Raw genomic sequence first — 14,514 nt, 5'->3', positions numbered from 1 at the left:
GTCACGCCAAAGCCAGTGCGTCTTGGTTCGCCATAGTTCGCCATGCATTGGCAGCCCCGATATCGTCCTCGGCAAATCAATCCTGGCCAGCGCTTCCTCATCGTCACTGAACGTCCAGCTAGTTTTTTGGCGCTCTTTCAGTGCCTTCTGCTGGGAGTCGCTACAAATAAAAAAATAAAGCATTCTTCGTACGGAAGTGCTGCGCGCTTCTTAATACTTTCGTATACGGTATTATCATATCACAGCACACTGTGCAACCTACTGTTTGCACGGTACCTGCACTCGGCTTTACGTCAATAAGGTCCTTGATCTCACGCTGCGTGGGCGGATATAGGCCTTCGCAACGTCGAATCAACATTTAGGAAAGCCAGGCAGCTAGAGCTTCCATCTATTTGCCTTTGGATTTGAGACCATGAGCTGATGTGCACAAAGGGACACATATTTATTCCAATAATTTTTAAAGCAATTTTTACCACTAAGATTTTGCAAGAACATATGTTTTCGGCCCGCACCACTTGATGATAAGCACGAAATATTTGCTTGTATGATTCTTCAGGAAGAAAAATTAAATAACGCGCGCATTTACATCGTTCACTTTATAAATTTATCGGAAATCGCTGACGGTCTTTTATACGTCTATTTTGTTCTCAGAAGAAGGTTAACGAAACCAACCACACGCCGCAGGAAAAATAATAACAAATGGAAAGTCGACAGGCACCGCCTATTCAATCCCTTTCTCGTAACGGAAATAAAAAGTTATTTGATTGACAATAAAAGAAAATAGAATGAACATAGGTGTTACGCAAAAGAACATTTACAAATTATCCGAACATTGTAGCGGTACACAGCAACTCCCCCTACAAATGCTCCACTTTATGAAACAGTATTAGACGCTAACATTTCACAGTCGGGATCGACAGAATGGGTAGTAAGTGCTGTTTTATTTGCGTTGCTGGGACGAATGGTCTGCTTCTTCAAAAGTGACTCCAGCCGACTCAGGCCGTCATGTTACTTTAAATATTTAGCATGTGTACAATGTCGATGCTGCGCAAATGCCAAAAACGTAAGCTGACTATATACGAGAGGAAGCGTGATTATAGTGCGTTCACTTGGCAAGCATGTCACTTATGAAGAAGAAAATCGTATTATTTCCCGCTCGACAGCGTATTGTGTGATGGCTGTTAGCCGCTGCGTATACGCGCCCGAAAAACCATTGCACATTTCGGGCGCTAAGCGCGCTCTGGCCCGAAAACTAAGTCTCTGTGAAGGAATCACGCCAGTGTCATAGACAGCGGCGAATATGGAAAGAGAAGTTGGACTTCTATGGAGCCGAATTCACAAAACTTCGTTCGTAAGTGCTCCTTGCCACTGGCCGGCCGCCTTTGTTAATGATATGTCCAGCATCAGGATTGGCTGGAACGTGCTCTGAGCGAAAAATATTGGCCGTACGGTGGCCCCAGTTCACTATCTGGTGTTCGAGTTTCATTCCAGCGTGACAATGCTTAACGCGTCACAAGAGCTTTTGGATAACACGTTTCATTTTATTGCGCTGGAACGAATACTGCTTGAACTGACTGCAGGTGAAAATTATATTGTGCGGTTTAGAGTCCCAAAGTAACTCGGTGGCTATTAATGACGCGATAATCGGGAGCTGCAAATATTTTTTTCCATCGCTTAGGTTACTTAAGGCGCACCTAAAGTGCACACTGCACCCAAGCGTTTCTACACATTACGCTGCCATTAGTGCGCGGCTGCTGCGGTTGTGAACAGAACTCGCGAACTCGTGTTCACCAGCGGAACGCCATAGCCACTCAGCCACCGCGGTGGGAATCTGCGGCTTTAATTTTGCCATAGAGACTCCATGGAGAAATACACAATAACAAGGCGTCGTGCAATTGGAATGCACAGCGAGCATTCGAGTTACGCTATGCGCTTCAAACACAGTTGGTGTCTCTTAAGTTCCACGCGGAATGAAAAATAATTTTCGATAATTACAATAAGGGATACTGAAACAATGAGCACTGAGTCTCCCTGGCTGGTATTCGCCTCTCGTCGCACAGAGGAGCCACTGCCCTAAATATGCGTAGTACTTGACGTACATAGTGCTACGTCTGCGGCCACATCGTCAGCAAGGAGGTTTACACATCTATTTCGTGGAGCGAAGACATCGAGAACAACTTAACAGATAGCGATACCTACGCTCCAACAGGTTGAAGAAACTCGAGGAATGAGCAAAATGATATGTGCAGTGACCGCTAGCTGTGTAGGCGAACGTTCTGCAGAAGGAATTACTCAAATAGTTAAGTTGGAGGCTCCGGCAGCATTCCCCCTTTCGCGGGGTAGATCTTATTCTACATTTCCGGTATAAGACGTGTGGGAGCGGTGTGTATCAAATTTTTTTGACGAACTCGCAAGGAACGGCCCAAATTGTTACATTTTTACAGCGAAGCTGTACACCTCTACCACCCAATGCACTTGGCATGTCCGTGGGCAAAAACTGAACCAATCACAGCGGGAGGCGAGAACCACCAGATGGCTCTCGCCTCCGCGCATCCGCGGAAGCGGCGGCGCCTGCTGTGCGAGGTTGCAACGCTATGCGGGGACAAGAAAAAATAAGAACAAGCAATTTCGCCTTCGCGCATAGCGTTCGCCGCAAGCCTTTCCCGGTAGAGATAATAGTTGCATAAGCTAGCTACAGTTGCCGGGACGGTAACTGCAGCATACGAAGCAGAGAGTGACGTAACTAGACTTTCATATAAAAGAAGAACCAGCATGGCAACTGATTTCATTGGTGTTCTGACAGCGCTATGGAAAGGCCACGCAAAGTTAGGACTTGCGAAGAGCAGCGTGGACACGATGAGCGATGACGGGAACAGAAACGTCAATATTCACAACGCCGTCGTCCTCAGGCAAGGTATGACGCAGTGGTTGCTGCCCAAAGCAAGCCATGCACAGTTAGGACGCCTGAAAAGCAGCTCGAATACTATTAGCGACGAAATGAACGGCAACGTCAAAATGCACAACCGCGTCGTGGACAGGCTCGACAGGACCCAGTTCAAGGCTGCGTCACATTGGTCTATCGGATCAGGTGATATCACAGCTTCGCTGGCCAACCACTTTCACAGCATGTATCGCCGCTTGCAGGAGCAGTAATCTCTGTTACACACTCTGGTACTCGGAACTACCAGGGAAGTGGTTCGTTGTGCGGAAATGGAAACGGCTGACGCTATGTTCTGCAGCCCTTGCGGGAGCGCGGCTCAGCGCCAACAGGGCGAGGGGCAGGAGGAGTGAGAGTAAACTGAGCAGCTAACGCCGCGGACGAGCGTAGCCCTCCCCACCTCACGCCGCCATGACCTCCCTCACACCCCCCCCCCCCCCTCCCTCAGAAGTGCAGATCAGATCGCCAACGCAGCGGTGGATGCCATGGCCCTCAGCAACTCAGCGCATGCGCAGGCCGTTCCCCTCAGCCTCTCCTCAACTTTCCGCCTCATGCTTTCTCTGTAGCCTCCTCTTACACTTTCCTCGTCACGCGCTCTTCTTTCATCTACCGCTGCGCTCCGCGTTCGCTTTCAACTTTCGCCTGTGCTCGTTCGCTCGGCTACGAAGTATAATGCCGCTGAGGCACGCCGATGCTCAACGCAAGAACGGGTGCTTCAGAGCTGCACTCTAAAAACACAATACGGTGCTTTCAACCTAGCGCTGCAGCAGGACAGTGCGGTCTTGGTGCTACAGTTGACCATGCAAGCGTATACTAAAGTTTACTGGGAACCGTCCATAGGCAGAGCAACCTTGGACAGATATGCAGTAATGTGTTTGGGGGAGTGTTGCTTTGGAGGAAAGATACAAATTTGCGTGCTTCGCTGCAAATGATGCGTAAGTGAGGTGGTGCTACGTCAGTACATGGCACAGAACAACAAAATTATTCCCACCTTTTATATTGGTGTTGTAAAGTGGCGCACTGTTTCGACAGTGTTACGATCAGCCAGAGGGGGTAGTTTCTCCTGTCCCGCTGCGACGAATCGCTTCGTGAAGTCAACAGTGCGTCTCCCTTCGGACAGGCGTGCGGCGCCAGAAAGGCTAGGTACGTTTGGAGGACCGAGTATTGTTTGTTGATTCACTGTCGCCTTTACTATGGTGAGCGATGAGCGATGAAATTTCCCGGTGCCGCTAGGGGCGCTGAAGCGCGCTGGTGCACCAGGACAAGCCGCCGCGCGGCCTTTGCCAGTGTAGCACCAGCGAGGTCTGCGGGGTAAGCGCAGGCGTGTATACCGCGGTTGCTTGGACGTCGATCGCGTCGCACATGTGCCACTGAGATTATTTTGAGGTGCGTAGTGCGTGATATTGTGCAGTTCCTGTGTTATGTGTTAGATAACGCGGCGTGCACTCATGGCGTCGAAAGCTCTTGCATGTTTTGTACCCGGGTGCAGAAGCGGGTACAGAACGTGCAAAATCAAGGGCCTCCCTTTTCAGACCGCCTAAAGACGTAGCTCGGCGTGGATTGTGGTCGCGAAACATCAAACATGCTGACAAGGAATTGACAACCGAGTGTGTCGTTTGCGAACGGCCTGTTGTTCCCTGAAGATGAGTTAGCCACGCTCATTAAAGTGCTAGAGGATGCATTCACGTTGGTTTTTTCATCAGAGAAGCTTCATGCTTTCAGTGTGCATGATTTTATGCAGGTATTGAGTACTTTAACACTCCGCCAAGCGGGATGCTTCCTCCATCGCAAGGAGGTCACTGCAAAAATGATCCATTTTGTGGTGTTAACTAGGCTACGCTTTTTCACAACATCTTTGAACATGGACAAGGCTCTTCAAAGGAAGCGCCAGAAACATTTGAAGATAAGGAGAGTGAACTAGAGCCTACTGCTAAGCTCGGTCTGATGCGTGCATGTGGATTTAGGTGTGCAATAAAGTGTTTCCTCTTGTCTTGTGGACCTGTACAACAAAAGCAGTGATGGAAAATATTTAGTGCACCCGCCGCGGTTCCTTTGTAGCTATGTTGTTGGGCTGCCAAGCACGAGGTCACGGGATCGAAATCCGGCTACGGCGGCCGCATTTCGATGGGGGCCAAATGCGAAATAACCCGCGAACTTAGATTTAGGTGCAGGTTAAAGAACCCCAGGTGATTAAATCTTCCGGAGTCCCCCACTACAGCGTGCCTCATAATCAGATCGTGGTTTTGGCACGTTAAATCCCATAATTTTAAATACTTCGTGCATGTTGAGGTTCGCGAAGGCGCCAACATATGCGCCTAATTTTTAATTAAATTATGGGGTTTTACGTGCCATAAGCGCTTTCTGATTATGAGGCATGCCGTAGTGGAGGACTCTGGAAATTTCGACCATCTGGGGGTCTTTAACGTGAGCCTAAATCTAAGTACACGGGTGTTCTCGCATTTCGCCTCCATCGATATGCGGCCGCCGCGGCCAGGATTCGATTCCGCGACCTCGTGCTCAGCAGCCCAACACCATGCATAGTCACTGAGCAACCATGGCGGGTGCGCCTACTTTTGATTTACAAAGCTAAAGCTTTTTAAAGGGCATGCTGCTGGCGCCCGCAGACGCGGAGAGGGAACTGAACGACGCGGTGATCTTATTCCCCGCTTTATTGCACGCAGCCTCAGCGTTGCTTTTGTCTATTTGCGTCTGCGATTTTCTCTGCGCCCAAGGGCTACATTTGCGGCACATGACCTAATAATAAAAAGTTACAAGTCGGCGTTTCGGGTTGTCTGTGTTCACGGTCCACATTCGCTTGCGCTAACACCAAGCCTTGTAGAAAAAACCAACTCGTCTAGAGTGGCCTTCAAGTGTGATCTTCCTCATGTTTAAATCGCAAGGCTAAACATCTGCTGCGCGTTCCGGTGTTGCAGATAACGCTTCTTTCCATTCTCTGCCCTCCGAAGAAGTGTTACCCTTCTTAATAATACATCTCTGAGCTGCGAATGCTTCGTGATGTTTGCGCCGCGCATTTTGGTTTATTTATTTCAATACGCTAAAAGCCCTAGTGGGCATTCCATAGGGAGAATTTCAGTTGAGCACATATATATCATTTATCAACAATACAGATCGAAGAGAAGAATACTAACAACAAAACAAGAAAAAAGAAGCAGCAAGTTGATTTGAACCAAGGCGTCGAGAATATCACATAGGTTAAAAAAAATCAACCAAATACATTGAATACAAGTATAGAACATTTTTTTACATAAACATTAAGACACTGATCATAAATACACTGGAAAGAACACTGCATACATATAGCGTACAAAGGCCGTATATAAAACGAAGACAGGCAGATACGGGTTATCAATGTTTTTCGTTTTGTAAATAGCCCACGAGTGCTGAGTGAAATATTGAAGGAGCGATGTTGGACCGCAGGGAGTTCCATTCGCTTATACACGCTCATTAGATTAAAAATTCAAACGCGACGCAATGTGAACGCAATGCGCGTGCTAGCTGCCGTGCGCCGCCCCTTTAAAAAGCCGCGAAAGCTGTACACCAGCTGCAAGTAGCGCCATCTACAACTTTCATCGCTCCTGTGTGCGCCCCACCGGCTCCCGCCCGTCACACGGTCCCCTTCTAGCCGCCAAACCTTCATGGACCAATGGAAGCAAGAAAACTCCTGGAAAAGGGTGTACTGAGGCATTTACTCACGGACCACGGTAACCGCCAGGGTCGTTTGCAAACGCTCCAGCTAACTGCGGGGTCATCCCAGGAACCAAGACACGCCAGGTTGAGTCAATGGTGACAATCCCTGTCTACGAGACTCTCTTCCTTTCTGTGTGCTCAGTGAATCAAATGTGCGGGAGTGTGTGTGTGAGCCTTCGCCCTCAAAGGCGACTTTGACGACTTGGACGCTCCGATTGCACGAAGGCGGGGCGACAGCTTTCCTGATCTAGGGATCCAGGGAGGACAGAGGGGGTTTAAGCAGACGTTTTCGGCTCCTCGGTGTGCTTCACTTCAGTCATGCTAGACTGATGAGATGTAACGTTCTCCACTCTCCATGTAGATATTGTAAAGGTACTCCTCATTCTCGATGAGAACACGTTCCTCGCTTCAACAACGTCCTTATGGTGGATGAGTCGGACGACGGCATGGGCCAGCTTCCCCTTTTGACGTGCCCGACCCCAACTCTTACAACAGTTGCATTCTGTAGGGAGGTCTCGCACGCAACTTCCTTTCAATTCGAATAAGCTTGCGTGTAATCGTTGCATTTCGATCTAAAGCATAACTGCGAGTCATATTCTTTTTTAAAACAAACTTTTTTTGTGCAAGACAAACAGGAACAAAGAAAAAGAGCAACACAAGGACGAGCGCCAAGCGCTCGTCTTTGTGTTGCTCCTTTTCTTTGTCCCTGTTGGTTTTGCGCAAAAAAATTGTTCTAGGAAGGACTTTGATCTAGGTGCAAAACATCTCTGGACAATTCAAAGTAGATTGATGCTTGCGCCTTCTGTGAATATCGCTTCAAGCAGGAGGCCTTGCTTTTAGCATCACGACTTGCACTGTGAGATCACTTCAGCATGAGTCCAGTGATTTCATTATCTGAATATCTTAAAATGTGCTTAGAAATAAATTTAAACTGTAAAATTACAAGTATACTTGCATACCTCGAAAAAAAGTATCATTACAAAAATTATACCAACAAATTGAACAACCATATTTTCCAAATATGTAGGGAAATCTAGGACATTCTTTCCTAAGTTAGAAGAAAGCTGAATTCGGAGGTTGGCAGCGCTGATGCCACTGCAACGTTTCCGCGCCCGCCCCTCCTATGACATCATTCACTGTGGCGTTGCCTCGCCGAGGATAGTTCGCTCTTCCTAGGTAAAATAATATTTCCACTATGAAAATTAATTATGAGTTTAACGAACAAGCTTTATTGACTTTTTTCACGCACAAGAAAAAGAGAACATAAAGGCCCAAATATTAGGAAGTACCGCATAACTTGTACAGGTTTTTGCTTGAATTATTGCAAGAATGAATGTGAGCAGCCGGCGTGGATTGTAATGAAACGAATTGTTGAGGAGTTGCTGAAGCTCAATTTAAGTGAAAGGTCTTTGACATTGGCCGGCCGCCATCGTTAATAATATCTCCAACAGAATGATTGGCTTACATCTATTCTTACAAATAGTTCTAGCATAAAAAACAATTGGGAATGCGGGTCTTGGCGCCGAATTCACGAAGTTTTTCGTTCGCAAGTGCCGTTTACCACTGGCCAGCAGTTCTCGCTAATATGACCAGTTGATATCAGGATTGGCTGGAATCTGGTTTTACTAGCTATTGTAGCGTAAGAATGTTTTTGTCAGTGCGAGCCCAGATTCAGTATTAACAAGAATCTCCTAATTATGCTATATAACTATTCGTAAGAGCAAGTGAGCCAGTCCTGATGCTGGCCATAATATTAAGGAAGGCGGCCGGCGAATGGCAATTAAAGAGCTCTTACGAACAAAATATTTTGTGAATTCGGCCCGCATCATCTTTTTTTTTTCTTTTTTTGCGAGAAGTTGGCTTAGTTAAGTATTGAAGCTGTATCTCTTGTGTGTCTCTGATATCCTGCGCTTGTTGCATCAGCGCAAATCAACTATACGGTCGTATCCCCATAAATCTAGCACAATCAAAAGATGGTTCGTTACAAGCCAGGACCTTCTGGCTTTCGAAACAAGCCGGACCGTATCCCTCTAACCGAGGGAGGTCTTCAAACTACGGCCCGATGACCGAATGTGATGACCCGGCCGCACAGGGTTTGGCCCGCCATTAATGACTGCGCTGTTAATGGCGACGCGTAGCGGTGGTTCCGCGCAGCGTCGGCGGCCGCTCTTGGACGCACAGTGTGCACCAGACGGTCAAAGGAAAATACGCATTCAAGAGACTGCAAACAACATTTTCTGAATATTGCCTGGCGTGAAACGAACCGACATGTGTGACACCCGACGGAGAAAAAATACGCGGAGATTCCACGCCATGTGGAAATCAATGTTATGTGAAGCGTTGGGATGGCGTGACGCGTTGTTCTTGCGTAATAGTCGATACCCCCTGACGCTCAATTTTAGTACATTGTCTCAACTCGGGTCTCGCACTGTTCCAATGATTGTTGACGCTGAACTTTGAAGCTTCGTTGGTTTTTTACAGTTGTTTTGTGCGACTGCAGTCGTTTATGTGACAACAGCTGACAGCCCGGCCCAGGCATAAGAGCGAGACGCATCACTCTGCGCAAACTTTGTTGCAAGCATGTGGCTCGCTTTTGCCGTGCGTTACGAAAAAACGCACCACCTGACGCGTCCTTTCTGCCACCGCCGACCTCGGCCGGTCTCGAAGGAGGTGCAGTGTGGCATATCACCTCGGAGCGCTAACTTTCACGAGGGAAGGATAGGAGAAACTTACGCGCCCTCAATTTTATTACTAAATTGTTACTGGTCAAGGCGGCGCACCCGCTAAGTGTGTCAGAGCGCCAGATTGCAAGAGGGTAAGACTTGCAAGCTTTTCTTTCTCGCGTGATTTGCGTGTGCCTGTGGCCTAATGGGCAGATCAGTGCATGGGCAGGCTGCGCTGGGGAATCCTGGCTCAAATTTCACCATCAGATAAGTAATCCTTTATTACTAAGTGGTCCAGGTTGCCCGGCCGGACGCCGCACGTTCGAAGAAAACCCTTCTATGAATGCTTCGCTTTAAAGCGAGTCTGGGGTAAGACAAGCTCAGAATGGCCAAGTAAACAAAATTGCTGAGGATGGTGAGTTTTCGCATCCCACTTTTCTGTACGGCATTCTCATTAAGCAAGAACATTGCTCAAAACAGGCCGGCACGTCATGTCTTTAACAGCCTGTAGTTTCGGCTGTGAGCTACACCAGTTGTAATGGAGTCGGTCGCTGCGAATCTGTGCGATCGCTGCATTGAGGCTTCATGCTATTACGCTCCATTTAGTTATACAAACACTATAAGAACATATTTCACATAGTTTGCTCTCGGCGATTACCTGCCTTTCACGCAAGAAGCCGGTTCGGGAGACTCCATCGCGGCGACCGCGCGCTGTGGCGTTCACTGTACATATTCGGTAAAGAGATAGCATCTGTAAACGATTCTGTGCTTTCAGTTTGACTAAAATTATTATTTAGACAGTAAAAAAACTTCTCTCGTTTCGAAAGTACTTACAGAAATGTCCGGGAGAGCTCGCGCGCGGTGTTTTTAGTGAGCGCTGACAGCAAAACCTACGAGGAGCGCGCCGCCGCATCTCTCATACTACGCCAGCGAGGCGCTTCCGATAGATGGCGACTCCGTAAGTACAGAATGAAGAAAAGAAGCTATGCAAAACTTCAAACTAGATGGTTTATCCCGGTCTATCGAAAAAAAGCACAAACGGGGACCTTGATTTGTTTTTCTGAGTAAAAACGCACACGTCGGAATGTCCCCTCCGAGTGAGTGTCAGAGAAAGCAACCTGGCAGAAACATGTAGCGACGTTTTAACAAAAGTACTTAAAGCCCTAGCAAATCGACGGCCTATTTTTGGTAACTAACTCTGAACAAGTGGTCAACGAGAAGAAATGGGGTTAACCGAGGGGCCCGATTTTATTTGTCATATTATAAGCCAACAAACACTGACACCAAGGACAACATAGGGGAAATTACTTGTGCTTAATAAATGAAATAAAGAAACGATAAATTAATGGAAATTAAAGTGGATAAAAAAACAACTTGGCGCAGGTGGGAACCGAACCCACAACCTTCGCATTTCGCTTGCGATGCTCTACCACTTGAGCTACCGCGGCGTCGATACCCCATGCACTTTTTTGGGGGTATTTATGTGTCCTAGTAGAACCCTGGGAGTTTTAGCCAGTGTCACCACTCGCAGACCTTGGCGGCGGACGTGGAACGTCCTTTTTGCCGCAGGCGTCACGAGAACGTTATCTTTTTTTGGTGAAAGCAACTGGTCAATAAACCCACATATGCTACCTGAAGGCATCAATGTTGCCGGATTCGAGACCCTCGTTATGTAATCAACGAGAAGAAAGGGTAATAGCTCTAATAGCTCTGCATAAAGCACACATGTCGCTGTTCAGTAAACGGCATCTATTATAACAGTCAAAGCGGACAAATTTGGAGTGTCAATTCATATCTTATGTGAATTGGTTACGTTGTGTACAAGGATTCTGCGAAAGCCGTATTTCCATAATGCTAAGTTTCTGGGGATTCACGTGTAACATAGAAATTTTGTCCGGTGTAGATGTACTATTAGGTGCAATTCACAGAATTGTGATGTCATTTTTCATTGCTGAGTTACATAGCTTTATACTTGATAGTTTAGATTTCGGAAAGTTTGCGATTTTGGTGAATTTTTAATAAAAAATTGACAAGCTAAATGAAAAATTCGAAACCAACAGTCACTAGAATTTAAGCTTTTCTTTTAAATGCAACAAACCTCGTCAAATTTGGTGCATTCGTTGCCGAGAAAAATGAATTCTACTTCTACATGTATTTAGATACAAGCACCCGAGCTAAAGCTTCCTCTTAAGGAGGAGACCGAGCTGCAATGTGAGCCCCCCCCACCGGACGAAATTTCTGGCTACGCCACTGCCCTACTTATCACTTGTACATCCTCTATCAGCAGAAAATATGAAGTCAATTTCATTTCTTGTTTCACCATTATGGCTGTTCCAGGTCCACTTTCTGTTGCTACACTTCCTGAAAAAGGGTAGCAAACCGGTTAGGCTACACTGGTTAACCTCCCTGCCTTCCTTCTCCACTTTTTCCTTCCTTCCTGAAAAAGGTGTTCGTTATTTGAAGTTTATTCCTTTATGCGAATCCTACCATCATCTCTCCTCTAGCGTTCCTAGAATCGACGCCGTAGTTTCCAATTGCTTGTTCACCAGCCTGCTTCTTCCCCACTTTTGCATTGAAGTCGCCAATTACTACAGTATAGTGAGTTTGGACTTTTCTCATCGCCAGTCATAAAGCTGATGTACTTCCTTATCATCATGACTGGACGTTGGAGCATAGACTTGTACTACGTTTAATTTATACCTCTTATTAAGTTTGATTACGACTACAGCTACCCTCTCATTAAAGCTGTAGAATTCGTCAATGTTGCCCGCTATGGCCTTATGGATTAGAAATCCTACCCCGTATTGCTTTTTATCTAGGAGACCTCTATAGCAGAGGACCTGTCTATTATTCAGCAATGTATAAGCCTCACCAGTTCTTTTAATCTCACTAAGGCCGATGATATCCCAAACAATTTCTGATAGTTCCTCAAAGAGTCCTGCTAAACTAGCCTCACTCGAGAGGGTTCGGGTGTTAAACGTTGCAAGGGTCAGTTTCCATTGGCGGCCTGTGCGGACCCCAATATTCTTAGGACCCTCTACTGCGTTACAGGTCGGACTTCCGGCTTGGTCAGGTGCTCCGCAGCTGCTGGAGACTGAGGACCGTTGGGTAATTGAGTGAGCCATTTGGGAGGGGGTGGCCGAATACTGCACCAGGGAGCCAATTCAACTGCCAATTCCTGTTCTGGTGTCGGAGTGTCTTGTTGAAGCAGCTTAGCGGGCCTTAATTCCTAATTTGGTTGTACCAGGATTAGTATAGCCCCACTCGCTCTCGGCATCTTTTGCCAGTGACAGGCGTCACTCCAAGCCTGCCGATGTTGTGTACTGGAGAAGGTGAATTTCAAGCTCTGCATCGTAAAAAAAAAATCTTAAAGCGGGATTTGAACTTCCGACTGTGGCAACCGAGCATTCGACATAGCTCAGTCAGATAATCCCACAGGCGGCGAGGCTACCTTATCGCCAACAAGTACAGCCCCAAGGGCCCTACATGCCTAAAAACTTCTTTGATTTATGCGCGATAGAAGGGTTTTCCTCTCATTATAGAACAATTTCTAAACGGTTCTGGCCTCATATTTCCGGAATCGCACGTGCGCGGAGGGCCGTGAACTCGGCTAGGTAAACCCTACATGCCTACCGACGACCACACAGGCGATCGTGAATTCGGCTAGACAAAAACTATACAGCCGACTCCGACTGCCGTTAAAAGCTCACTTCGAGTCAGTCAAAGTCAATTTCGTATATCTCAAATGCTTGAAAACATGCTTGCAATTTTCTGCGCAATAGGGGCTTTGCTGATCGGAAGAGGTCACATGGCATAGTATTCCTCAATGGTTCTAACATCGTGGTTTCGGAGTCACCCGTACGCATGCGGCCATGAATGCGGCTAGATATACGATACACTTTCGGCGAACTTGAACAATGCTTAAATGTAGTCTAGAAAAAAAAGAAAGAGAATGAGAAAAATAAAGACTTTCAGCGCTTACCGAGAATTTACTAGTCGCGTGTTGACTGCGGTACACCGAACAACTCACGGTATCGGCTGCCTATCTCATGCATCGGAGAAGTCATTCCTAACGAGGTGGAACTGATACTGAATCGCCGCCAAAGACTTGGGCGCCAAATGAGAGAAGGATGCCCAGGCAGAGACCTTCGCTCAAAGGGCAAATCCTGAAAGTGGGGAGACGGACCGCTAACAACGGTGCTGAGCCGCGCGTAAGAAAGGACGCCAAGGCAGATGCATCAATGAGAGACAAAAAAATTCGCAGTTACGCACGAAAGACGGAGCACCGATTGCGATAGCAAAGCAGTAGATTGCTGTACGAAGTAAGGATAGTAGGCTTATAGACCGTATAAACTTGTAACCATTCGCTTACTAAATTAACAATGACAAAATATATAAGCTTGACTCAACGAGGACGTATAAAGAAACAGATACACAGAGACAGCGCTGTCTTGGTGTGTCCGTTTCTTTGTACGTCCTTGTTCAGTCGCGCATACGCATTCTATCATGGTCTCAAACCAACTAGCCTGCCAACGTGTTTGAGCTAAATTAACCAGCGCGGTGTCCCAGCTAAACATGAACACATTTCGCTCGACGAGCGCGGAAACTCGCTACCAAAATTCTGGAGTGAGGAATCGCGGCACCAGCTTGCGAATTGACCTTCATGAATCTCTGGCTTCAAAGCGAACAAAGAACAGCGCATACGAAGCTACCGGCACTAGGCGCATTCTGCAAACATCGCAGATCGCTTTGAAGACGAGACCCGCGCGGGCGCGCACTTTGGCCACATTCAATTCGTTCGCTGCTGCGAGCTCATCTTGAAAGCGATCGTCGTGCGTGACGCGCGGACGGGCGGCTTTCCTGGCGGGGTAGGCTCACGTATTGAAAGAATGCTCGATTTTAAACCGTTTGTTTTTCTTTCGCTTTTCGCTCACTTTTTCCTCTCATTGCTGCTGTACACTAAGTTCTTAGAACACACGCAAAGGCTCCTAAACCGCCTGTAAACCTACGCGAGGACTACGTGCTTCAGTTGAGGCACCCCACAAATAAAGCTTTTGTTTGCGTCTTTATGTTCGGTAACGGGGTTTCGCTGACTGCGGTGGCATTCGCTGGCGTACGCACACATGTCCACGTGGTCGGGCGGGCAGAGAGCCATTCATTAACGGCCAGAGACGGAGACAGCGCGCGCCCTCGAGGCATCGACAA

The 14,514-nt window shown here is 47.3% G+C and overlaps 1 protein-coding gene across 1 annotated transcript in view; it reads right to left on the bottom strand.

Moving 5' to 3' along the window:
* LOC126542907 (phospholipid-transporting ATPase ABCA3-like) overlaps window positions 1-14,514 on the bottom strand; it is a 157,697-nt gene that overhangs the window by 68,246 nt on the left and 74,937 nt on the right. The gene's annotated exons all lie outside the window — the stretch shown is intronic.

Source organism: Dermacentor andersoni, chromosome 2 (assembly GCF_023375885.2).
Source record: "Dermacentor andersoni chromosome 2, qqDerAnde1_hic_scaffold, whole genome shotgun sequence".
NCBI lineage: Eukaryota > Metazoa > Arthropoda > Arachnida > Ixodida > Ixodidae > Dermacentor > Dermacentor andersoni.
Note: the sequence above shows the minus strand (reverse complement) of the source record. Positions and strands in the feature narration are given on the sequence as shown.